The sequence below is a fragment of the Nerophis lumbriciformis genome, linkage group LG16 (assembly GCF_033978685.3).
Source record: "Nerophis lumbriciformis linkage group LG16, RoL_Nlum_v2.1, whole genome shotgun sequence".
Lineage (NCBI taxonomy): Eukaryota > Metazoa > Chordata > Actinopteri > Syngnathiformes > Syngnathidae > Nerophis > Nerophis lumbriciformis.
Window position 1 is genome coordinate 15922099 of NC_084563.2, and position 25182 is coordinate 15947280.

Genomic DNA, 25182 nt, shown 5'->3' on the forward strand with positions numbered 1-25182 from the left:
TAATATAGTGTTAAATAAAATCAGTCCCTTGGGCACAAAACTGAAAATAATACAGCTCTCCAAAAAGTGCACTTCTGCTGCTATTTGACATAACTGTTTGTTATGATGCTTTGACATTTGTGCACTTTATTACTTTATTGAAAGACAATTCTATGAAGAGAAAAGTTGTTTGCAAATGTGGTTACAATGCTAAAAAATGAAAAGTTAAAGCTAAAAAAAGAAATACATTTTATTGAGTTAACATTATTTCTTTATATGGGGAAATATGTGATGTTATGAGCTAGGGAATATAACAACTACACTACCCAGCATGCAACGGGAGTGACGAGCATGCGCGGTAGCCCCGAAACGTGTTGTTACATGTCGTCACCCGGCAGCTAAGAATGAGGTTATGAGCACGCTGTGAAAGTAAACGTCAAGAACTCGGCCAACACGCCTGGTCTGCGTTATTTATAATTAGACAGACAACACATATAGTGTGATTTTGTTTTGTTTACAAGGAAAGAAAAACAAAAGTTAAAAAAGGGACATCATGTTATATATGTTGTGTATATATGTATTGATTTTTGATAGTTTGGGCTCCAGTGCGACTTATATGTTTTTTTTCCTTTTTTATTATGCATTTTCGGCAGGTGCGACTTATACCCCGGTGCGACTTATACTCCGAAAAATACGGTATGTGCTGCGGTTGCTTTAAGAACGTTGCGACAGCTGCCGTAAAGGAGGTGCGTTGCGAGCCTGGTTGCTATGTTTCCGGTTGGTCGTAAAAGTGTTCGTCATGTGTTTGTACCCTGCTCAAATCTCTCAGTAAAGTTATTCATTGGATTATACCTTTTGTTTTGAACTTTATTACACCTTGGAGCGCTTTTTCCGGTCCATTGTTTTTGCTGCTTTCGCTATCTGCACTTAATGACTGAGCTACGTGACGTCATTTCTTGTGATGTCCCAAGGGGCATTTCTGGTCGGGACGGGATTCGTTCCCAGAGATTCGAATAAAAAAACAACTATTTTTCTTTACTATAGTGGTCTCGATAACGGGTACCGGTTCTCAAAAAGGGATTTGAGTTCGAGGACTCGGTTCTTTTCTTATCGAACAACCGGGAAAATCGGTTTCAAGTATTATCCCTACCCATGGCACATTTTAAAAATACGATTGAAAAAAATTAAACACATAAAAAGTGGTATAAAAGAGCAAACAGGTGAAATTTAACAAGACAATGTTGCAATATTTACTCTAATACAAAAAAATTTAATAAAATAAAAAATAATAATGAATCAAAATCAATGTTATTATGAATTATTGACCTATTCAAGGCTCCAACTTCGTCATATTAGATATTCCACTTTGAGATATTTTTTCAGGGAAAATGTTGCATATTTTGTGTTTGCCATATAAAAAACTGAGCTGTTTTTTTTTGTTTTTTTAAGAAGGGCCTAAAGCAAATAAACAAAAAACATTAACAACAATAAAACTTATAATTGACGGATAGATCTGAAGCTGATCTTGAGATGACTGTGTTTAAAGTAAACAGTAAAAAAAAGATATAATTTATTTTTTAACACTTTAATGAGTAGGACCCTTTTGGATCCCCAATAATTTTAGCGTGATTTGTTTTTAAGTGTCATTGCTCAAAAAATAATAATTAATCAAAATATCATTATGAATTATTGACCTATTCAAGGCTCCAATTACGTCAAATTAAATATTCAACTTTGAGATATTTTTTTGGGGAAAATGTTGCATATTTTGTGTTTGCCATATAAAAAACTGAGCTGTTTTTTTTTGTTGTTTTTTAAAGGAGGGCCTACAACATACAAAAAACAAACGACAATAAAACTTATAATTGACAGATAGATCTGAAGTTGATCTCGAGATTATTGTGTTAAAAGTAAACAGTGAAAAAATAATACATTTTTTAACACTTTAATGAGTAGTCCATTTGCAATGGGTTGGATGCCCTGAGATAGAAATATATCAGTATCGGTTTGAAAAAAACATATGCATCCATGCTTGCGATAGTGCTAAGAAGGCAAAAGTTATGTATGCTCAAATTTAAAAATATTTAGGACTGTTTAAACTGTAGATGTTGCAAAAATGAAAACAAACCCTGAGGTAGAAACCGAATTGTGATTATGGCATATCTACACATAGTTATGCCCAGTGATTTGACAGGGTTTTATAAGAATAAAACAGCCTTTTCCCTCCACATATGTCCAATTTTAGCTGTAGATATGACTCATTTTAAACAACCTTGGTTGTCATGGGTACAGTGCTTGCAAGACTATGATGATTACTTCAAATTAATTGTAGTTCCGCATAGCTGCATTTTACTTATTATCAGTGTGCTTTTAAAATGTGGAGTATGTACTCGTGAGCAAACAATGGTTCTGAAAAAGGTACGGCCCTTCAGTGAGTGGAACAAAATGTGTTCCAAAGTAAATGTATGTACGTTTTTAGTTATTCAATTTCCTTTATTTAACCAAGTAAAGAGTCATTGAGATCAAAATCTCGTTTTCAAGAGCGACCTGGCAAAGAGGGCGGCACAAACAAAGTTACAATAATGATTACAACAAGACAATACAACAGCACAACAGCAGTCATACCACAACAGGCCAAAAATAATTAAAAACAAATAAGTGATAATTCAGTTTAAAAGCAAGTACATTTCCCAAGAGAACTGGTTTCTCGATCTTTAAAAATGGACTTAAAGACCTACTGAAACCCACTACTACCGACCACGCAGTCTGATAGTTTATATATCAATGATGAAATCTTAACATTGCAACACATGCCAATACGGCCGGGTTAGCTTACTAAAGTGCAATTTTAAATTTTGCACGAAATATCCTGCTGAAAACGTCTCGGTATGATGACGTCAGTGCGTGACTTCACGGATTGTAGAGAACATTTTGGGACAGCATGGTGGCCAGCTATTAAGTCGTCTGTTTTCATCGCAAAATTCCACAGTATTCTGGACATCTGTGTTGGTGAATCTTTTGCAATTTGTTCAATGAACAATGGAGACAGCAAAGAAGAAAGCTGTAGGTGGGAAGCGGTGTATTGCGGCCGACTGCAGCAACAACACAAACACAGCCAGTGTTTCATTGTTTACATTCCCGTAATATGACAGTCAAGCTTTACCATTGGCCTGTGGAGAACTGGGACAACAGAGACTCTTACCAGGAGGACTTTGAGTTGGATGCGCAGACACGGTACCGTGAGTACGCATGCAGCTGCGGCTTCCAAACATTTGATCGCTTGCCCGTACGTGCGTGCCGCTATGTGCATGTCACGTACGTAACTTTGGGGAAATATATGTGCTGTATGAACTTTGGGGAGGTGAACAGTACTTTGGGCTGTGGGATTTAGTGTGTTGTGCAGGTGTTTGAGTTGTATTGGCGGGTTATATGGACGGGAGGGGGGAGGTGTTTGTTATGCGGGATTAATTTGTGGCATATTAAATATAAGCCTGGTTGTGTTGTGGCTAATAGAGTATATATATGTCTTGTGTTTATTTACTGTTTTAGTCATTCCCAGCTGAATATCAGGTCCCACCCGCCTCTCACAGCATCTTCCCTATCTGAATCGATCCCACTGCCCTCTAGTCCTTCACTCTCACTTTCCTCATCCACAAATCTTTCATCCTCGCTCAAATTAATGGGGCAATCGTCGCTTTCTCGGTCCGAATCGCTCTCGCTGCTGGTGGCCATGATTGTAAACAATGAGCGGATGTGAGGAGCTCCACAACCTGTGACGTCATGCGCATATTTGTCTGCTACTTCCGGTACAGGCAAGGCTTTTTTATCAGCGACCAAAAGTTGCAAACTTTATCGTCGATGTTCTCTACTAAATACGTTCAGCAAAAATATGGCAATATTGCGAAATGATCAAGTATGACACATAGAATGCACCTGCTATCCCCGTTTAAATAAGAAAATCGCATTTCAGTAGGCCTTTAATGGTGTAATGGGTGCATGTCAGATTTTTTTTTAGCGAGTGTTTAAGTTTTTTGTTTTTTTTTAAGTGGATCGTTATCACAGTCTCTAATGTGTGTGGGCAACTTATTCCAGGATTGCGTTCCTCTTCCCGAGGTGACCATTTAACCGAATTGTGTTCTACGTCTTGGTGTATTGCAATCACCTCTGGACAGTAGTGTGCCGTCAGGGCCAGCAAGGCCTTCTCTGCACTGCAAAAACTGACATCTAAGTAAGATTAAATATCTCAAATAAGGGTGATATTTTCTTATTTCCTGTCTGATATGATAATTCTTCTCACGAAGCAGATTTTATGTTAGAGTGTTTTACTTGTTTTAAGTGTTTTGGTCTTAAATGATCTCAGTAAGATATTACAGCTTGTTGCTGAGATTTGATGACCTATATTGAGTAAAACATGCTTGAAACAAGAATGCCAACTGTTACAAAGCTGTGTCATCAACACTCACAAGTATAAAACTACTTTTTTAAAGTAATAATTTCTTACTTCAAGCATGAAAAAAAAAATCATGACTTTGACACAATTGTGTCTCATAATTAAAACAGATGACAGCCAAATGGACTTTGCTGTTTTATTTTCAATGAAACAATAGAAAACACGTACTCATATAGTAACACAGTTGGCACAGTACAGTAAAGTTAAAGTTAAAGTTAAAGTACCAATGATTGTCACACACACACTAGGTGTGGCGAAATTATTCTCTGCATTTGGCCCATCACCCTTGATCACCCCCTGGGAGGTGAGGGGAGCAGTGGGCAGCAGCGGTGGCTGCGCCCGGGAATCATTTTGGTGATTCCAACCCTTGATGCTGAGTGCCAAGCAGGGAGGTAATGGGTCCCATTTTTATAGTCTTTGGTATGACTCGGCCGGGATTTGAACTCCCAACCTACCGATCTCAGGACGGACACTCTAACCACTAGGCCACTGAGTAAACTGACAGTTGATATTTAAACGTTTAACATTTGACATTTCTAACAATTTTGAACAGAAATAGTTCATGCACATTCAGATAAATTCCTCAAAATTACAATTAAAACAATTTTGGCCGGGAGCCGGGCTGTATATATGTGCACTAATTGACTGAAAGAGCACGCACTTGGCGCGATGATGTCATGTTATTGATGGAAAAATGCATTTTTAGACCATATGATTTGCTTGAGCGGCTAGTCGACCCCGAGAGTAACAAGCGGTTGCCTTGTTGCCTTTCCATTAAGAACAATAAATTAGTTTTTAGTATAAGTTTGCTGATTTCAAGAAATGTAATGCCGAGCGCATATCAATATGTCAAGATAATGGCACAAGCATTTACTTCATTGAAGAATATTTTCCAACATGTTGAGCAAAAAGGTCCCTTTTTTTTCTATCAAGAAAAGTGCACTTGTTATTAGTGATAATATACTTATTTTAAGGTATTTTTGGGTTCATTGAGGTTAGCTAATTTTACTTGTTTTGGAAAGTCTTGACAAGCCGAATTTTCTTGTTCTATTGGCAGATAATTTTGCTTAGTTCAAATAAAATACCCCTCATTTTTGTATTTTTTTTCTTGTTTTTGAAAACTGACTTTTTGCAGTGTGCTGGCCAAACATAACCAGAAATCATGATCATAATTAAAAATAAGTCATTTTTAATTTATTTTCCCTAAATATCTAAAAGTGTTCATATTCTCTTCATGTCATATTATGCTCGTTCCAGCACTGTTGTTTTTAGGTTATAGAGTTTGTATCAAATTAGAATTAGCTTATGTTGCCATGCTGTACCAAATCTGCCGGGGCCTTCAGAATCAACAATGCGGGCGTCTGTGCACTGTAAGTGAACGGGCACATACAGTTGATAGATAATTGTCATTGCCATATAGATCACAAGTTGTTGTCAGTAAGGCCTTCTCGCTGGCCTTAGGCAGATATATATAGTGATGTTATGAGCTAGGTAACATAAGAACTCCATTACCCAGAATGCCACAGTAATGAAGAGCATACACAGTCGCCCGGTTTGTTTGATGTTATTGATGAGCACGCTGTGGAGTAAACTTTAAGAACTCAGCCAACATGCTTCGTCTTCATCTTTTATGATTAGACAAGACAACACATATATTTGCAAGGCCATTTTCTAGAAGGATATTTAAAGAGAAACGACATGTTAAGAGACTATGTCGGCCAACCCCGGATGCTAGCTCAGCTGTCGATGAAATGTGATTTCAGATATTTTATTTCTTACTTTTTTCACGTTTAATATGTTTTTTGCAATTCAAATTTTGACAGTACCACCCAAGATATGTTTTAATTGCTGATGGGGGTTTATTGATTTTTAAATGCGCCAGAAAATAACCCGTTTTGTACAATGCGCAGTAGTGCGTAAATGTGTTCCTGTATAGTATTTCTCCAGCAATGGTCGTGTGGTGACATCAATTATGGTATTTTGAGAGGTCATCATTGAAGTCTGACATCACTGGAGGCCTAGGTGGGAAATGCACGGCCCGCCACTGCCTCCGGACAAGGCCCTAGTTCTCCGTCCTTCACTGTTATTCCTCTGAATGAATCCATTTAAAACTTTGTAGATGAGACAAGCATCCATAAAGATCTGGTAGCTATCCAGATCAAGAATGTTAAGTACAGGTGGGATTCAGGCTCAAAATGATCTTTGAATACATTAACAGATCATTCAGCTTCTAAACTAGCGCCTCTTTCCTTAGCTGTTGTGTCTCCGTATGCCGGTGTGCACACCCAACAACGTTCGGTTTCGACCTCGCTTACCATTCACCAATTTTAAAAATTCTGTTCCAGTTTTCCCATTTCGTCCGACCTCCCAGAATCCCGATGCCACTCCTTGATGGAGCAAAATGGCTGCCGATAAAGGACATCATGTAAATCAGCCGAGGGAATCCGCCATGCGCGACAACGGAGCCTATCATATCAATGTAATGCAAATCCTTCCCCGCAGAGCCGTGTCTTTGTGTTGTGTTCACACGGCAGTAAAATGAGCGCCGGCACCCCAAAACAACACAGCAGACCTCTGACAGGAAAAAGCGCACTCATGAGTGAAAGGGACTTGTCAATCGCATCAACAATACCCATCTCTCACCCTGTAATTATGGGTTTCATTACACCAGCCTGCACCTCTCGCTCGCTGTCACATTGAGTGCTGTTCATGCAGCAAGTCACACACACACACACACACACACACACACACACACACACACACACACACACACACACACACACACACACACACACACACACACACACACACACACACACACACACACACACACACACGTATTTGTCACCTTCTTGATACCTCCGAAAAATGCCTACCTATTTAGGACCACGCTTTCTAGATATATAAAGACTTGTATTTACAACATTAATAATATATACATACTATGCAAATATAAAAAAAGCATGTTGTGAAAAATAAGTTGGAATTTCACAAGAAAAAGGTCACAATTTCACAAGAAAAACTTAACATTTTGGCAGTGATATAATAAAAGTCGTAATTCAGTCAAAATGTTGCAAGAAAAACTAAACATTTGTGCAATATTATGATAAAAGTCGCAGTTTTACAAGTAAAATTTAAAATGTTGGCAATTTTATGAAAAGAGTTGTACTTTTACTCAAAAGTCACAATTTATAAGAACATTTTAAAATGCTGGCAATATTATAATACTGATCGGAATTTTACTCGGCAAAATGATGACAAAAGTCATCATTTTACTCAAAAAATGTCACTATTTTAAAAACAAAAACATTGGCAATATTATGATGTCAGAATTTTACATGACAAATGTCACCATTTTGCATTAGAAAATAATTTCACATAAAAAAAGTAATAATTTTAAGAGAAAATATTGCAATATTACAAAAACAGAATGAATACAAGATATTGTTCCCAATTTTATAAGAAATAAATTGACACATTGTGAGAAAAAAACTGCTTATAGTTAATGTATTTACATTTTTCATTTGCAATAGTTTTTAATCTTCATTATTTACTTCAAGTTGTTACAGTCTGTCTATATATACACACACACACACACACACACACACACATATATATATATATATATATATATATATATATATATATATACACACAATTTCACAAGAACAATTTAAGAATTTTGGCAGTGTTATAATAATGTAAGTCAACATTTTACAAGAAAAACATTTGTGCAATGTTATGATAAAAGTTGGAATTTTACTCAATAACAGTCGCAATTTTACAAGAAAAGCTTAAATAGTTGGCAATTTTATGAAAATAGTCGTAATTTTAATCGACAAAAGTCACAATTTTATAAGAAAACTTAAAAATGTTGGCAATCAAATAGTAATAATCGGAATTTTACTTGGCAAAATAAAAGTTGGAATTTTACTTAAAAGTCGCAATTTTACAAGAAAAGCCTAAAATTGTGGCAATATTATAATAATCAAAATGTTACTTGGCAAAATTATGACAAAAGGCATTTTTACTCAAAATGTGTCACTATTTTACAAGAACAACAAAAATTGGCAATATTGTGATAAGTCGTATTTTGATATGACAAATGTCACCATTTTGCATTAAAAAGTAATACTACATACAAAAGTAATAATTTTACGAGACAATATTGCAACATTACAGAAACAAAGAATATGAGAAATTGTTCCCAATGTTAGAAGAAAAAAGTCGACACATTGTGGGAAAAAGACCCCCTTTAGTTAATTTATTTTTATTTTTATTTGTAATTGTTTTTTAATCTTCATTATTTACTTCAAGTTATTACAGTATGTCTCTATGTACAGATGTATTATTATTAGTTTTTTAAATTAATTTTGGCCAAAGGGGGCGCATTTCAATTTCTTACACACACTTAATACACATGTTGGCCAGAGCGGGAGCACCTCAAATTTTTACACACACTTGTTATTTCATATGTTGACCAGAGGGGGAGCACTTTTAAAACCGACAGTCAATTTGAAAAATCCCTCCTTTTTGGAACCACCCTAATTTTGATAGATTTCACCACCAGAGGTGTAAAGGAGATTTCTATTTTTAGTTTTTTGTTATGTGTTTAAAGCCGATGACAAACGAGTTATGAACCACAGATGGTCCCTGTGCCGCACTTTGGGCAACCCAGCTGTAGAAGCCAACTGTTAATGGCCACTAGAGTCTTAGTACCGTAGTGTATTTCTTCATCCTATGGTCACATATGGGACGCGGGTTGTCTTACATCAGCACCGGAAGTGGTAAATTCAGCTGTTCACCTGCCGTTTTTTTTCGGGGATGAATAGGGAAGTCCTTCTTTAGCTGCCGTCTTGTTTTATCATATATTGTTGCCTTTGCACCTGTCAATGTTTACTTTTGCATGCACATTAAATCAACAAAAAATCCTGACTTTGGAGCAATGTTCACGGACTCTAGTATTTGGCTCTCTCTTAGATGCAATGGTTTCCCTTATTGCGACCATGATTTCGGTCCTAACTTGTTCACCGGTCCTCATATGGAAGGTACTTTTCCTTGTTGATGTCTCAAGAAGGGTAGAAATACAAGAACACACACACACAAACTCAAATAACAACACAATGCAAGACTGGGAGAGAGAGAGAGAGATAAACTATACTACAAACAGGATTTAAGACAATGTGCCATGTTTTGTAATCTTCCTGAAGAAATACATGCACATTTGTGGTCCGTGGCAAAGCGAGACAATAGCGTTCCGACGTAGCGACAGTACAACAAAGACGTCAAGAGGAGTTTTAATCAGAGATTATGAAGAGACCGCTACAGCGGTGCTCGGCACACTAATAATTTAAAAGCTCCTTACACTTGCTGTCTGCATGAGCAGCGTGTGAAGTCACAGATGGGCTATTTTAGCAGGGGGGCTGTATACAGATACCGTGCATTTTTTTCCAGATGTGTAACATTATACATACATGACCAGCTCAGTGGCCTTGTGGTAAGAGAGTCCGCCCTGAGACTGGGAGGTTGTGAGTTCAAACCCCGGCCGAGTCATACCAAAGACTATAAAAATGGGACCCATTGCCTCCCTGCTTGGCACTCAGCATCAAGGGTTGGAATTGGGGGTTAAAAATCACCAAAATGATTCCCGATCGCAGCGCACGCTGCTGCTCACTGCTCCCCTCACCTACCCGGGGGTGAACATGGGGATGGGTCGAATGCAGAAGACACATGTCACCACACCCAGTGTGTTTGAATAATACATTTGCTATGTAAGTCAAGCAAATAAGGTGGCATTGGCTGCCAAACTAGACTTTTACCTTGTTTCTCCTTGTTTGCCGCACTTAAATATGAACTTTAACACGTTGCATTGTCGGTGTAGTGCTATTGTGAAATGCCAGCTCAGTTTGACAGTGCTAACATTTCACCAAGTTGTTTCTTTTTTAGTTTGAAATTAATCGCACAACTTTTGACAGTTTATCTTGTCTTCTTTGGGCTCTTTGCTCTCTTTTCTTCCTCTTCATTCTCTCTGCACTCCACTGGTCCCACCACACATACACAGGCCACCTCACCATTGCAGAAATAATGTTTGTATATTTTAAGTTATGTTAACTCCATGGAGTATGGATTTTATACAGTATATATATATATATATATATATATATATATATATATATATATATATATATATATATATATATATATATATATATATATATATACATACACGCGGTATATATACTTTTTTTTTATTAAACTCAACAAATGAATCATTGAAGCGAGGACGAACAAATTGAATGGTTTTAATCAATACATTCTTGCAGCCTTAGTTCTCAAACAGGCAACATAAAAAAAGAAAGGTTTTCAAACCAAAGGCAAGAATGCAATGTATATGTTTACAAAATAGACACTTGCACCATTAGGGGGGCTAAAAAAATAGATTCCCACATAAATTGTGATTTTTGTTTATTAGTTTCTAAATTGATTCATAATTTTGGAGAATAGATTTTTTTTTTAATTCAATACCGTATTTTCCGGACTATAGAGCCGCACCAACTAAATATTAGAAAAAATATATATGTTTCTATATATTAGCCACACCAGACTATAAGCCACAGATATATGTTGTGGGATGAGTTATTTACACAGAAAGATGCTGTCAATGTGTATTTACATGCCTTATTTGTTTCTATACAATGTCTGTAACACGGCAGTAAAACGATAGATTAAACAAAACAGAAGTCATCGTCATGGACCCACTAGCTGCAAAATCTAACTCTTCAATCAGCTAAACAGACTCAATAACTCCACGGTGAAGTTTTGGTGAATTTACTAAATAATTTGTGAAGCTGAAACAATATAAACAGAATGCCATTGTAAGTTAATAATACTAACACACTCGTAAATGTGTTAGCATATACCAAACCATACCATACCAACTTTATTTATAAAGCCCTTTAAAGACAAGCACAGTTGAAAAACAAAGGGCTGTACACCACAAATAAATGGAGGCAAAGGACAGACTAAAAAACAACATTTAAAACAGAAATAAAAATACACATTTAAAAAGCAAATATAAATTACCCTGTTAGATAAAAACAGTTTAAAAGTTAAAAACAGTTCAAAAAGTTAAAAGCTAAAAACAGTTCAAAGTCTAAAATGCTGGGTTAAAAGCCAGTGAATAAAAATGGGTTTTAAGAAGGGTCTTAAAAATAGCCAAAGAAGGAATATTAGCTAATGCTAACAACGCTGGCTTCCTTACATTACCATAGTGCGTAAAAATATGCATGAAAACACTTCAACAGACATCACACATCGGATGGTTTAGTCAGTACAAACCGTTTTAGTTATATTGTAAAACTTACAAACGTTGCTTGGAGTGTTGAATGAAGAACCCATACAAGTAGATACGCTATGGACAGCTGGAAGACGAACGCGGCACACCGGTTGGGAATGTATTTTTTTTTTTCAATCCCTTCCTGCAAATGGAAGCAACACCTGCAGTGAGTAAACTCATCCATGAGATGTATATTTGCAAGTTTATTTTATTTTTTTTGTTTTTTTAACAATTTTTACTATGTCTGTTATAGTGGAGAAAAAATGCATAAATTATCCGCATGGTCTTATAAGCCAAAGGGTCCAAAGTGAAAGAAAAATGTAGCGACTATGTCTGGAATTTTTGGTACAAAAAAAATAATACCCTTTTTTATTAAAATCCATGAGATGTATATTTGCTAGTTTATTTTATTTTTTTGTTTTTTAACTATTTTACTATGTCTGTTATAGTGGAGAAAAAATCCATAAATTATCCGCACGGTCTTATAAGCCAAAGGGTCCAAAGTGAAAGAAAAATGTAGCGACTTAGTCTGGAATTTTTGGTACAAAAAAAGTAATACCCTTTTTTATTAAAATCCATGAGATGTATATTTGCTAGTTTATTTTTTTGTTTTGTTTTTTAACTATTTTACTATGTCTGTTATAGTGGAGAAAAAATCCATAAATTAGCCGCACGGTCTTATAAGCCAAAGGGTCCAAAGGGAAAGAAAAATGTAGCGACTTAGTCTGGAATTTTTGGTACAAAAAAATAATACCCTTTTTTATTAAAATCCATGAGATGTATATTTGCTAGTTTATTTTGTTTTGTTTTTTTTAACTATTTTACTATGTCTGTTATAGTGGAGAAAAAATCCATAAATTATCCGCACGGTTTTATAAGCCAAAGGGTCCAAAGTGAAAGAAAAATGTAGCGACTTAGTCTGGAATTTTTGGTACAAAAAAAATAATACCCTTTTTTATTAAAATCCATGAGATGTATATTTGCTAGTTTATTTTATTTATTTATTTTTTTAACTATTTTACTATGTCTGTTATAGTAGAGAAAAAATCCATAAATTATCCGCATGGTCTTATAAGCCAAAGGGTCCAAAGTGAAAGAAAAATGTAGCGACTTAGTCTGGAATTTTTGGTACAAAAAAACTAATACCCTTTTTTATTAAAATCCATGAGATGTATATTTGCTAGTTTATTTTATTTTTTTGTTTTTTAACTATTTTACTATGTCTGTTATAGTGGAAAAAAAATCCATAAATTATCCGCACGGTCTTATAAGCCAAAGGGTCCAAAGTGAAAGAAAAATGTAGCGACTTAGTCTGGAATTTTTGGGGCAAAAAAAATAATACCCTTTTTTATTAAAATCCATGAGATGTATATTTGCTAGTTTATTTTATTTTTTTGTTTTTTAACTATTTTACTATGTCTGTTATAGTGGAGAAAAAAATCCATAAATTATCCGCATTTTTTATTAAATAATAGAAAATGTTATTAATTACATTGAACTGCTATTGTTGATATTAATATTACTGACACTGTTGCTATTATAATTAGTTTATTTTTTGGTATTGTATTCGTATGTCTTCTCAATTGTTTGGTACGATTGTTGTCCCAATACCAATATTTTGGTACCGATACTTTTCCGGTACTTTTCTAAACAAAGGAGGACCACAAAAAATTGCATTATTGGCTTTATTTTAACAATAACAAAATGTACGGTGCATTAAACATATGTTTATTATTGCAAGTTTGTCCTTAAATAAAATAGTGTCTTTTAGTAGTAAGTAAGCAAACAAAAGCTCCTAATTTAGCCAAAGTTTACCCTTAAACTTCCTCTCAAACCTTGCACATTTGTTAGGGAGCTCAACATGGACAAACTACAAACATTCAATCTTGTTAGTCAAGTGAGAAGCATATTTTTTAGTCAGTAAAAAGCACGCACTCAAACAAATTATAACCTGTCACTCACCATAACTCTGAATGGTTGGCTAAAAGAGTCAGGGTGGGGCTGAGGGATTTATAAAAGTGAACACACCTGCCTTGACTAATTAGGCCTAATTTGGGCCGAGCCAGGGTTCTCAAAAGCTGGGTGTTACAAAAGTTATGTTATCCAAGCCTATACAAAAATGACTGATCTGCAATTGCAAAACTACTATGTGAGAATACTTTTAGATGTGTGATGGTTATTTATGGCAGTGTTTTTCAACCACTCTGCCGCGGCACACTAGTGTACCGTGAGATATTGTTTTGGTGTGCCGTGTGACATTATGTAATTTCACCTAATCGGGTTAAAAATATTTTAAGCAAACCAGTAATTATAATCCGCAAATAATGTGCCGTTGTTGAGTGTCCGTATTGTCTAGAGCTCGGCATATCAGTAGGTGGCAGCAGGTAGCTAATTGCTTTGTAGATGTCGGGAACACGGTTTGTCCTGATCACAATATGCGGGAGGCAGTGTGCAGGTAAAAATGCATCTAATGCTAAAATCAAAATTAAACAAAAGGCGAGTGCATTGAAGCTTAAGGATGGCTCTGCAAAATTAAACTAAAACTGAACTTGGCTGCAAAGTAAACAAAAACAGAATGTTGGACGACAGCAAAGACTTACAGCGTGTGGCGCAGACGGCGTCCATAAAGTACATCTGTACATGACAATCAACACCAAAATAGGAGCGCAAGACAAGAACTACAAACCCTGTTTCCATATGAGTTGGAAAATTGTGTTAGATGTAAATATAAACGGAATACAATGATTTGCAAATCCTTTTCAACCCATATTCAGTTGAATATGCGACAAAGACAACATATTTGATGTTCAAACTCATAAACATTTTTTTTCTGCAAATAATCATTAACTTCTGAATTTGATGCCAGCAACACGTGACACAGAAGTTGGGAAAGGTGGCAATAAATACTGATAAAGTTGAGGAATGCTCATCAAACACTTATTTGGAACATCCCACAGGTGTGCAGGCTAGTTAGGAACAGGTGGGTGCTATGATTGAGTATAAAAGTAGATTCCATGAAATGCTCAGTCACTCACAAACAAGGATGGGGCGAGGGTCACCACTTTGTCAACAAATGTGTGAGCAAATTGTTGAACAGTTTAAGAAAAACCTTTCTCAACCAGCTATTGCAAGGAATTTAGGGATTTCACCATCTACGGTCCGTAATATCATCAAAGGGTTCAGAGAATCTGGAGAAATCACTGCACGTAAGCAGCTAAGCCCGTGACCTTCGATCCCTCAGGCTGTACTGCATCAACAAGCAACATCAGTGTGTAAAGGATATCACCACATGGGCTCAGGAACACTTCAGAAACCCACTGTCAGTAACTACAGTTGGTCGCTATATCTTTAAGTGCAAGTTAAAACTCTCCTTTGCAAGGCGAAAACCGTTTATCAACAACACCCAGAAACGCCGTCGGCTTCGCTGGGCCTGAGCTCATCTAAGATGGACTGATACAAAGTGGAAAAGTGTTCTGTGGTGTGACGAGTACACATTTCAAATTGTTTTTGGAAACTGTGGACGTCGTGTCCTCCGGACCAAATAGGAAAAGAACCATCCGGATTGTTATAGGTGCAAAGTTGAAAAGCCAGCATCTGTGATGGTATGGGGGTGTATTAGTGCCCAAGACATGGGTAACTTACACATCTGTGAAGGCGCCATTAATGCTGAAAGATACATACAGGTTTTGGAGCAACATATGTTGCCATTCAAGCAACGTTACCATGGACGCCCCTGCTTATTTCAGCAAGACAATGCCAAGCCACGTGTTACATCAACGTGGCTTCACAGTAAAAGAGTGCGGGTACTAGACTGGCCTGCCTGTAGTCCAGACCTGTCTCCCATTGAAAATGTGTGGCGCATTATGAAACCTAAAATACCACAACGGAGACCCCCGGACTGTTGAACAACTTAAGCTGTACATCAAGCAAGAATGGGAAAGAATTCCACCTGAGAAGCTTAAAAAAATGTGTCTCCTCAGTTCCCAAATGTTTACTGAGTGTTGTTAAAAGGAAAGGTCATGTAACACAGTGGTGAACATGCCCTTTCCCAACTACTTTGGCACGTGTTGCAACCATGAAATTCTAAGTTAATTATTATTTGCAAAAAAAAATAAAGTTTATGAGTTTGAACATCAAATATCTTGTCTTTGTAGTGCATTCAACTGAATATGGGTTGAAAAGGATTTGCAAATCATTGCATTCCGTTTATATTTACATCTAACCAGAGGTGGGTAGAGTAGCCAGAAATTGTACTCAAGTAAGAGTACTGTTACTTTAGAGATTTATTACTCAAGTAAAAGTAAGGAGTAGTCACCCAAATATTTACTTGAGTAAAAGTAAAGTATGTTGTGAAAAAACTACTGAAGTACTGAGTAACTGATGAGTAACATACACACTCATATCATATATATATATATATATATATATATATATATATACTGTATATATATATATATATATATATATATACTGTATATATATATATATATATATATATATATATATATATATACTGTATATATATATATATATATATATATATATACTGTATATATATATATATATATATACACACATACATATACATTGATATATACATACATATACATTGATATATACAGTATATAATTTATATGTATTTATTTTGCTGTTTTTGTTTACATGTTAAAGGTGTTTTAATGAATATACATGCATGTTTAACATATAGATTCCTTTCTTTCATGAAGACTAGAATATAAGTTGGTGTATTACCTGATTCTGATGACTTGCATTGATTGGAATCAGAAAGTCGTGATGATAACGTCCACGTTTTCAGATGGAGGAGAAGAAAAGTTCCTCCTTTCTGTCTAATACCACATGAAAGTGGTGAGTTTTTGGCATCTTAGTTGTCCAGCTTCCATATTCGTTTTTATACACTTTACAAGAAATATATTGGCGTCAAACTCCGTAGCTTGCTAGCTTGTTTGCGCTGGCTTTCGGAGACTCCTGTTTTGAAAGCGCAGGCGCGATGGAGCGGCACTTTTATTGTGAAGACAGGAACGTCCTCATGTGCGGTCAGTTTTTAGGCCTTTGACGGGATGTATGGTTGGAATAAAAAAGTATCTTTTTTCCTTCACACTTTTGATTGATTGATTGGAACTTTTATTATTAGATTGCACAGTACAGTACACATTCCGTACAATTGACCACTAAATGGTAACACCCCCATAAGTTTTTCAACTTGTTTAAGTCAGGTCATGTGACCACCTGGCTCTGTTTGATTGGTCCAACGTCACCAGTGACTGCATCTGATTGGTGGAACGAAGTGAAACGTCACCAGTAAGGCAGGCACTTTGAAGGTCTGTCTGACAGACCAAAACAAACAAAGCGTGCATTAACAGATCGATAAAAATTAGTAGCGAGTAGCGAGCTGAATGTAGATAAAAGTAGCGGAGTAAAAGTAGCGTTCCTTCTCTATAAATATACTTAAGTAAAAGTAAAAGTATGTTGCATTAAAACTACTCTTAGAAGTACAATTTATCCCAAAAGTTACTCAAGTAGATGTAACGGAGTAAATGTAGCGCGTTACTACCCACCTCTGCATCTAACACAATTTCCCAACTCATATGGAAACGGGGTTTGTAAAACACTCCACACAGGAAAACACCAAAAAAACTCAAAACAAGTTACAGCATGATGTGACAGGTTGCGACAGTACACCTACTTTGAGACAAGAGCTATAGTGAAGGTTATGGTTTGAATTCATGTCCAACAAATGCGAGAACGACTTTTTATTGTCAATATCGGCTGCCGAGTTTCATTTTTTTTATGTTTTCTGCTCGCAGTGTGCCTCTGGATTTTTTCAATGAAAAAATGTGCCTTGGCTCAGAAAAGGTTGAAAAACACTGATTTATGGTGTATTTTACAAAAGAACAGCATTCTTAATCCCCCCCCTGCCAAATTGGTCCCAGCTAGTGGGAGGGGCTATGGGCTATTTAAGTTGGAAAATGCCATTTTTCTGACAGTCTGCTGTCTGTCACTGCCAGAGGAGGTTCTCTGTACTGAGGTGATTATTTTGATGATGAGATTATGTTTAGTTGTAACCGGTTAAATGGGTTTTGTTGATTGCTAATTGATTTTTGCTAAATCTGTTTTGATTAGTTAATTCTTTACTTTGGCATTTGATTATTGGCCTTTGATTGTGAATACATGTATTTTGTTATAATGGATGATTCACCTTTTGATTATTTGATTATTTTTAATATGCTTATTTTGATTAATTATTTAGGCCTATTTAACGCATGCGACTTTGAAATTGATTTAGAATATACATTTACTATATATAATATACTATACTAATATTGCCTCTATTTATTACTATTGCAGATTTTGGGTGCTTTGTTTCCTCTTGTTGTTGTTTACCCTTTGACACTTTGGGTTGTAAATAAATGTTGGTAAACTGTTACCAACTGCGTGCCTTGCCATCCTTGGTTTGAAAGTCTGGTTTGCAAAGGTTACATTACCTTCACCCGAGGCGGGGTGTGACAGCTGCTGACACATGCAGTATTATTTTGTGTCATTTTCCATTCTGTTATTTTGTCAAAATTATTAAGGACAAGTGGTAGAAAATGAATTATTAATCTACGTGTTTATTAACTGTTAAGTTCTCTTTTAATATGTTCTATCTACACTTCTGTTAAAATGTAATAATCACTTATTCTTCTGTTGTTTGATACTTTACATTAGTTTTGGATGATACCACAAATTTGGGTATAAATCCGATACCAAGTAGTTACAGGATCATACATTGTTCATATTCAAAATCCTCATGTGTCCAGGGACATATTTCCTGACTTTATAAACATAATACAATTTTTAAAAAAGCAAAAGATGTTGTGATGCCAAAAAATATTGACGTAAACATAGTAGTATCGACTAGATACGCTACTGTACTTGGTATCATTACAATGGCTGTTAGGTGTAGATCCACCAATAGCGTTTGTTTACATTTTGGCGGACCGGTACTTTTCAGAGACGGTATATTACTGAATATGATTCATTAGTATCGCGGTACTATACTAATACCGGTATACGTACAACCCTACTTTGTACATTCTACATACATACATACTATCTTAAGTATTGTAAAGCTATCATTGGGTTGGAATTGGGTTTAATTTATTTACTCTTATGCTTTATGGTAAGTGGGTTATACTTGTATAGCGCTTTTCTACCTTTAAGGTACTCAAAGCGCTTTGACACTATTTCCACATTCACCCATTATCACACTGATGGTGGGAGATGCCATGCAAGGCCCTAACCACGACCCATCAGGAGCAAGGGTGAAAAGTCTTGCTCAAGGACACAACGGACGTGACGGGGATTGAACCAAGAACACTCAGGTTGCTGGCACGGCCACACTCCCAACTGCGCCACGACGTCTCCATTTTTATCAGATTAACATTGATTTTTGTAAATATATATACAAACATGTTTGTGTATATATATATATATATATATGTGTGTTTTTTTAAATACATTTTTCATGTTAAAGTTAAAGTACCAATGATAGTCACACACACACTTGGTGTGGTGAAATTTGTCCTCTGCATTCGACCCATCCCCTTGTTCACCCCCTGGGAGGTGAGGAGAGCAGTGGGCAGCAGTAGGCAGCAGCGGTGTCGCGCCCGGGAATCATTTTTGGTAATTTAATCCGCAGTCAAGAAGAGCTTTTGTAACCTGTTGTGGGGTGTGTAAGGACTGGCCTCGAAGCCAGCGGCAGGTGAGTGGATTGCCCAGCTGGGGCTGGTTACCTGTCGCCCTTATTAGCAGCAGCCGGCACGAGACACGTTGTTGGAGTTGAAGAGAGAAAAAGACACGCTCGAAAGCACAAGGAAGAGCAAGAGAGACTGGGGCTGAAAAGTCGAGTGCGGTTGCCGCAGAGTGGACTAAATAAAAACATGAATGAATCCAGAATATCGGGGCTCTCGTGCAGTGTGTGGTGATCAGGGGAACCCTCGGCAGAGGAACTGCCACACCTATAAACAGTTTTTATTTTTTTATTTTTTTTAAATATAATTCATACAACAAATAATACAGTACTAAAACTGTATTGATTCTCAATCGAATAGTTACCCAAAGATTTGGAATCGAATCGTGAGGTGGACAAATATTTCTACCTCTAATAATTATAGAAAATAAGACCATTCCTGTTTCTCACTTAGTTACTCTCTCTAGTCCCTCACTTCGGTTAATGTTCCATACCAAACATCTGGTTATCATCTTTAGTCATTTCGTTGGGTCAAAAGTTATGCTGCTCAGTGCTTTATTATTCTAAACTTGGCATTTCGTATTTTCTGTTAAATACTCCTCACGCAACAGCGACGTCTTTTGACAGCTGACAAGGACGTCCGACCTTTTTTTTACTGCAAATGAAGCGTTGGAGACATCTTCATTCTGCACCAGAGTACTGCTTAAATGACGGCCATTCAGTGATAATGAATGGCTGTAAGTGAGAGCCTGGGATGGTTCACAATTGAAGTCTTTCACAGGTTTTATGGATCTGGGACTAATTAATGGAAAAAATAGAAGCCACATTGTCTGCCTTTAGATCCATTCCCCAATTCCCCAGGGTCCCACGTCACCCCTTCACTGGAGCCTAACAGTTTAATCATCATACCTCCAGAGCACAAGGCCAGTCCCCCAGTTGATTATTGCAATTCAATTATATTAATTATAGCCATCGCCGAAGGGTATGTGCTTCCTCCCGACTTGAGGTGAATCTGCTCTCTCCTGTCTTCCTCGCCCAGCATGTTTTCCCCACTGTGTGGGAATTTACGTCCATGCATTGTGGACAATCGTTATAAAGGACTGGACAACTCTCGCCGTCCGTACAAGACTGGTACGATCAATTAGCATCAATAGTGCGAGGGTTTAGGACAAGGGGTGTCAAACGTACGGCCCGAGGCCGGTGAACAGGTTTTATCCGGCCCTCGGGATGAGTTTGCTAAGTATAAAAATTAACCTGAAATATTGGAATGAAAGAAACTGCAGTTCAAAATGTGTCCACTGGATGTCAGAATAGCAATTATGTGTATCTTTGTAGATGATGATACATATGTACAAAACCACATACCAGTCGAGGAAAATGAGCAAACTACAAAAATAACATAGTGTAATTTGATTTTGATATAATTTGTTTATCTTGATAGATTGAAAATTAACACCAATGAGTTGACTGATGAACATTATCATGGACGCCCCTGCTTATTTCAGCAAGACATTGCCAAGCCACGTGCAACAACAGCGTGGCTTCATAGTAAAAGAGTGCGGGTACCAGACTGGCCTGCCTGTAGTCCAGACCTGTCTCCCATTGAAAATGTGTGGTGCAATATGAAGTGTCGAATACCACAACTGAGACCCCCGGTCTGTTGAACAACTTAAGCTGTACATCAAGCGAGAATGGGAAAAAATTCCACCTGAAAAGCTTCAAAAATTGGTCTTCTCAGTTTCCGAATGTTTACTGAGTGTTGTTAAAAGGAAAGGCCATGTAACACAGTGGTAAAAATGCCCCTGTGCCAACTTTTTTGCAATGTGTTGCTGCCAATAAATTCTAAGTTAATGATTACTTGCAAAAAAAAAAGATGTTTCTTAGTTCGAACATTAAATATTTTGTCTTTGCAGTCTATTCAATTGAATGTAAGTTGAAAAGGATTTGCAAATCATTGTATTCTGTTTTTATTTACGAATTACACAACATGCCAACTTCACTGGTTTTGGAAGAAATCACACAAAGCCATTAATGCTGAAAGGTTCATACAGGTTTTGGCGCAACATATGTTGCCATCCAAGCAACGTTATCATGGACGCCCCTGCTTATTTCAGCAAGACAATGCTAAGCCACATGTAACAACAGCGTGGCTTCATAGTAAAAGAGTGCGGGTACTAGACTGGCCTGCCTGTAGTCCAGACCTATCTCCCATTGAAAATGTGTGGTGCAATATGAAGTGTCAAATACCACAACGGAGACCCCCGGACTGTTGAACAACTTAAGCTGTACATCAAGCAAAAATGGGAAATAATTCCACCTGAAAAGCTTCAAAAATTGGTCTCCTCAGTTTCCAAAGGTTTACTGAGTGTTGTTAAAAGGAAAGGCCATGCAACACGGTGGTAAAAATGCCTCTGTGCCAACTTTTTTGCAATGTGTTGCTGCCATTAAATTCTAAGTTAATGATTACTTGCAAAAAAAAAAGATGTTTCTTAGTTCGAACATTAAATATTTTGTCTTTGCAGTCTATTCAATTGAATGTAAGTTGAAAAGGATTTGCAAATCATTGTATTCTGTTTTTATTTACGAATTACACAACATGCCAACTTCACTGGTTTTGGAAGAAATCACACAAAGCCATTAATGCTGAAAGGTTCATACAGGTTTTGGCGCAACATATGTTGCCATCCAAGCAACGTTATCATGGACGCCCCTGCTTATTTCAGCAAGACAATGCTAAGCCACATGTAACAACAGCGTGGCTTCATAGTAAAAGAGTGCGGGTACTAGACTGGCCTGCCTGTAGTCCAGACCTATCTCCCATTGAAAATGTGTGGTGCAATATGAAGTGTCAAATACCACAACGGAGACCCCCGGACTGTTGAACAACTTAAGCTGTACATCAAGCAAAAATGGGAAATAATTCCACCTGAAAAGCTTCAAAAATTGGTCTCCTCAGTTTCCAAAGGTTTACTGAGTGTTGTTAAAAGGAAAGGCCATGCAACACGGTGGTAAAAATGCCTCTGTGCCAACTTTTTTGCAATGTGTTGCTGCCATTAAATTCTAAGTTAATGATTACTTGCAAAAAAAAAACATGTTTCTTAGTTCGAACATTAAATATTTTGTCTTTGCAGTCTATTCAATTGAATATAAGTTGAAAAGGATTTGCAAATCATTGTATTCTGTTTTTATTTACGAATTACACAACATGCCAACTTCACTGGTTTTGGGTTTTGTATGTTGTTATCTTCATTTCATGACTGCATCGCATGAAAATCTAAATATTTCTGCTGTTCTATGCAATGCTCGGTGGTCCGTTTTGTATACGCAGCACTAAAACCAATATGCCTGAAGGCAAGTTCAAGCTTTGCAGTTTGCACCGCAGCAGGGCCCGTGTGATGCCAGGCCACTGGAAGAGCGAGTCTTCCCGCTGTGGGTCTCTCCACTGGATACCCTGCCCTGGCCTGTCGCCTGCTCCACCATCCCCGGGCTCCTTCGCATTTTTGCCCGGAGCCCTGTCAAATCCCAGAGAAGAGGCAGATGGGCCTGGCTTTTTTTTTTTTTTTATGTACTAATCAGGCAGGAATTTGCTCCCTCACAGACACGTCACCTCTGACCCGGGTGTCTGCTCACATTCATTATTCATCTCCACTGAGGTGAGTCGCCGGGGAGCAGGGAAGGACGTGGGGGTGTTGGAGGGGGGATGCAAGGTGTGGCAGCAAGTGTCTGTCTTTCCCTCACCAGACCATAGCCCAGCATCTCATCGTCCTCCATGCCGAGACCAACGTCCTCACTTAACATTTAGGTCAAACCATTGCTGTTCGTTTAGTAGTTCTCCTATTATTATGTTGTTTTACTTTAGTCGCAACAAGGGACAAACTTTATCTGGACCATAACAACAGCACTAAGGACTATTTGCATGCTCCCTAGTTTTTTTGTTTGTTTTGTTTTTAGAGTTATGGGTAATGGAATAAACAACACTACTTCCTCCACTTTCCTTTATAATTGACTGGTCATACTACCTTGTAGTGCTCAACAATTGATCAAATTTTCCATTTTGAAAATATAAAACCCAAAACCAGTGAAATTGGCACGTTGTGTAATTCGTAAATAAAAACAGAATACAATGATTTGCAAATCTTTATCAACTTATATTCAATTGAATGGACTGCAAAGACAAGATATTTACATTTGAACTGAGAAACATGTTTTTTTTTTGCAAATAAACTTTAACTTAGAATTTAATGGCAGCAATACATTGCAAGAAAGGGGCATTTTTACCACTGTGTTACATGGCCTTTCCTTGTAACAACACTCAGTAAACATTTGGGAACTGAGGGGACCAATTTTTGAAGCTTTTCAGGTGGAATTCTTTCCCATTCTTGCTTGAAATACAGCTTAAGTTGTTCAACAGTCCGGGGTTTCCACTCTTTTACTATGAAGCCACGCTGGTGTAACACGTGGCTTGGCATTGTCTTGCTGAAATAAGCAGGGGCGTCCATGATAACGTTGCTTGGATGGCAACATATGTTGCTCCAAAACCTGTATGTACCTTTCAGCATTAATGGTGCCTTCACAGATGTGTAAGTTACCCATGCCTTGGGCACTAATACACCCCCATACCATCACAGATGCTGGCTTTTGAACTTTGCGCCGATAACTATCCGGATGGTTCTTTTCCTTTTTGGTCCAGAGGACACGACGTCAATTTGAAATGTGGACTCGTCAGACCACAGAACACTTTTCCACTTTGCATCAGTCCATCTTAGATAAGCTCGGGCCCAGCAAAGCCGATGGTGTTTCTGGGTGTTGTTGATAAATGGCTTTGGCTTGGCTTTCTGAGAGGCCTCCATTTTACTAATGTTTTCCAATGTTGTAGAAATGTGTAAAATTAATATTACATTTCTGTCAACTAAAATTTGCGTCAGCCTGCGACAAAGTAATTTTTTATAGTAGGCTATATGAATAAACTTTGATTGATTGACAATTGAAAATATATATATTTTTAGATATTTACTATAGCTTAGTTTAAACGGGAACATTATCACCAGACCTATGTAAGGGTCAATATATACCTTGATGTTGCAGAAAAAAGACCATATATTTTTTTAACCGATTTCCGAACTCTAAATGGGTGAATTTTGGCGGATTAAACGCCTTTCTATTATTCGCTCTCGGAGCGATGACGTCACAACGTCCAATCTGCCATTTTCTCAAACACATTACAAACACCGAGTCAAATCAGCTCTGTTATTTTCCGTTTTTTTGACTGTTTTCCGTACCTTGGAGACATCATGCCTCGTCGGTGTGTTGTCGGAGGGTGTAACACAAACAGGGACGGATTCAAGTTGCACCAGTGGCCCAAAGATGCAACAGAGGCAAACACTTTACCGACGAAAGCTATGCTACGACAGAGATGGCAAGAATGTGTGGATATCCTGCGACACTCAAAGCAGATGCATTTCCAACGATAAAGTCAAAGAAATCGGCCGCCAGACCCCCAGGAAAAGAGTGCGGATGAGGGTATGTCTACAGAATATATTAATTGATGAAAACTGGGCTGTCTGCACTCTCAAAGTGCATGTTGTTGCCAAATGTATTTCATATGCTGTAAACCTAGTTCATAGTTGTTAGTTTCCTTTAATGCCAAACAAACACATACCAATCGTT

The 25182-nt window shown here is 37.2% G+C and overlaps 1 long non-coding RNA gene across 1 annotated transcript in view; it reads right to left on the reverse strand.

Moving 5' to 3' along the window:
• Nucleotides 1-25182, reverse strand: part of LOC133617373 (uncharacterized) — a 155910-nt gene that overhangs the window by 57939 nt on the left and 72789 nt on the right. The window lies entirely within an intron of this gene.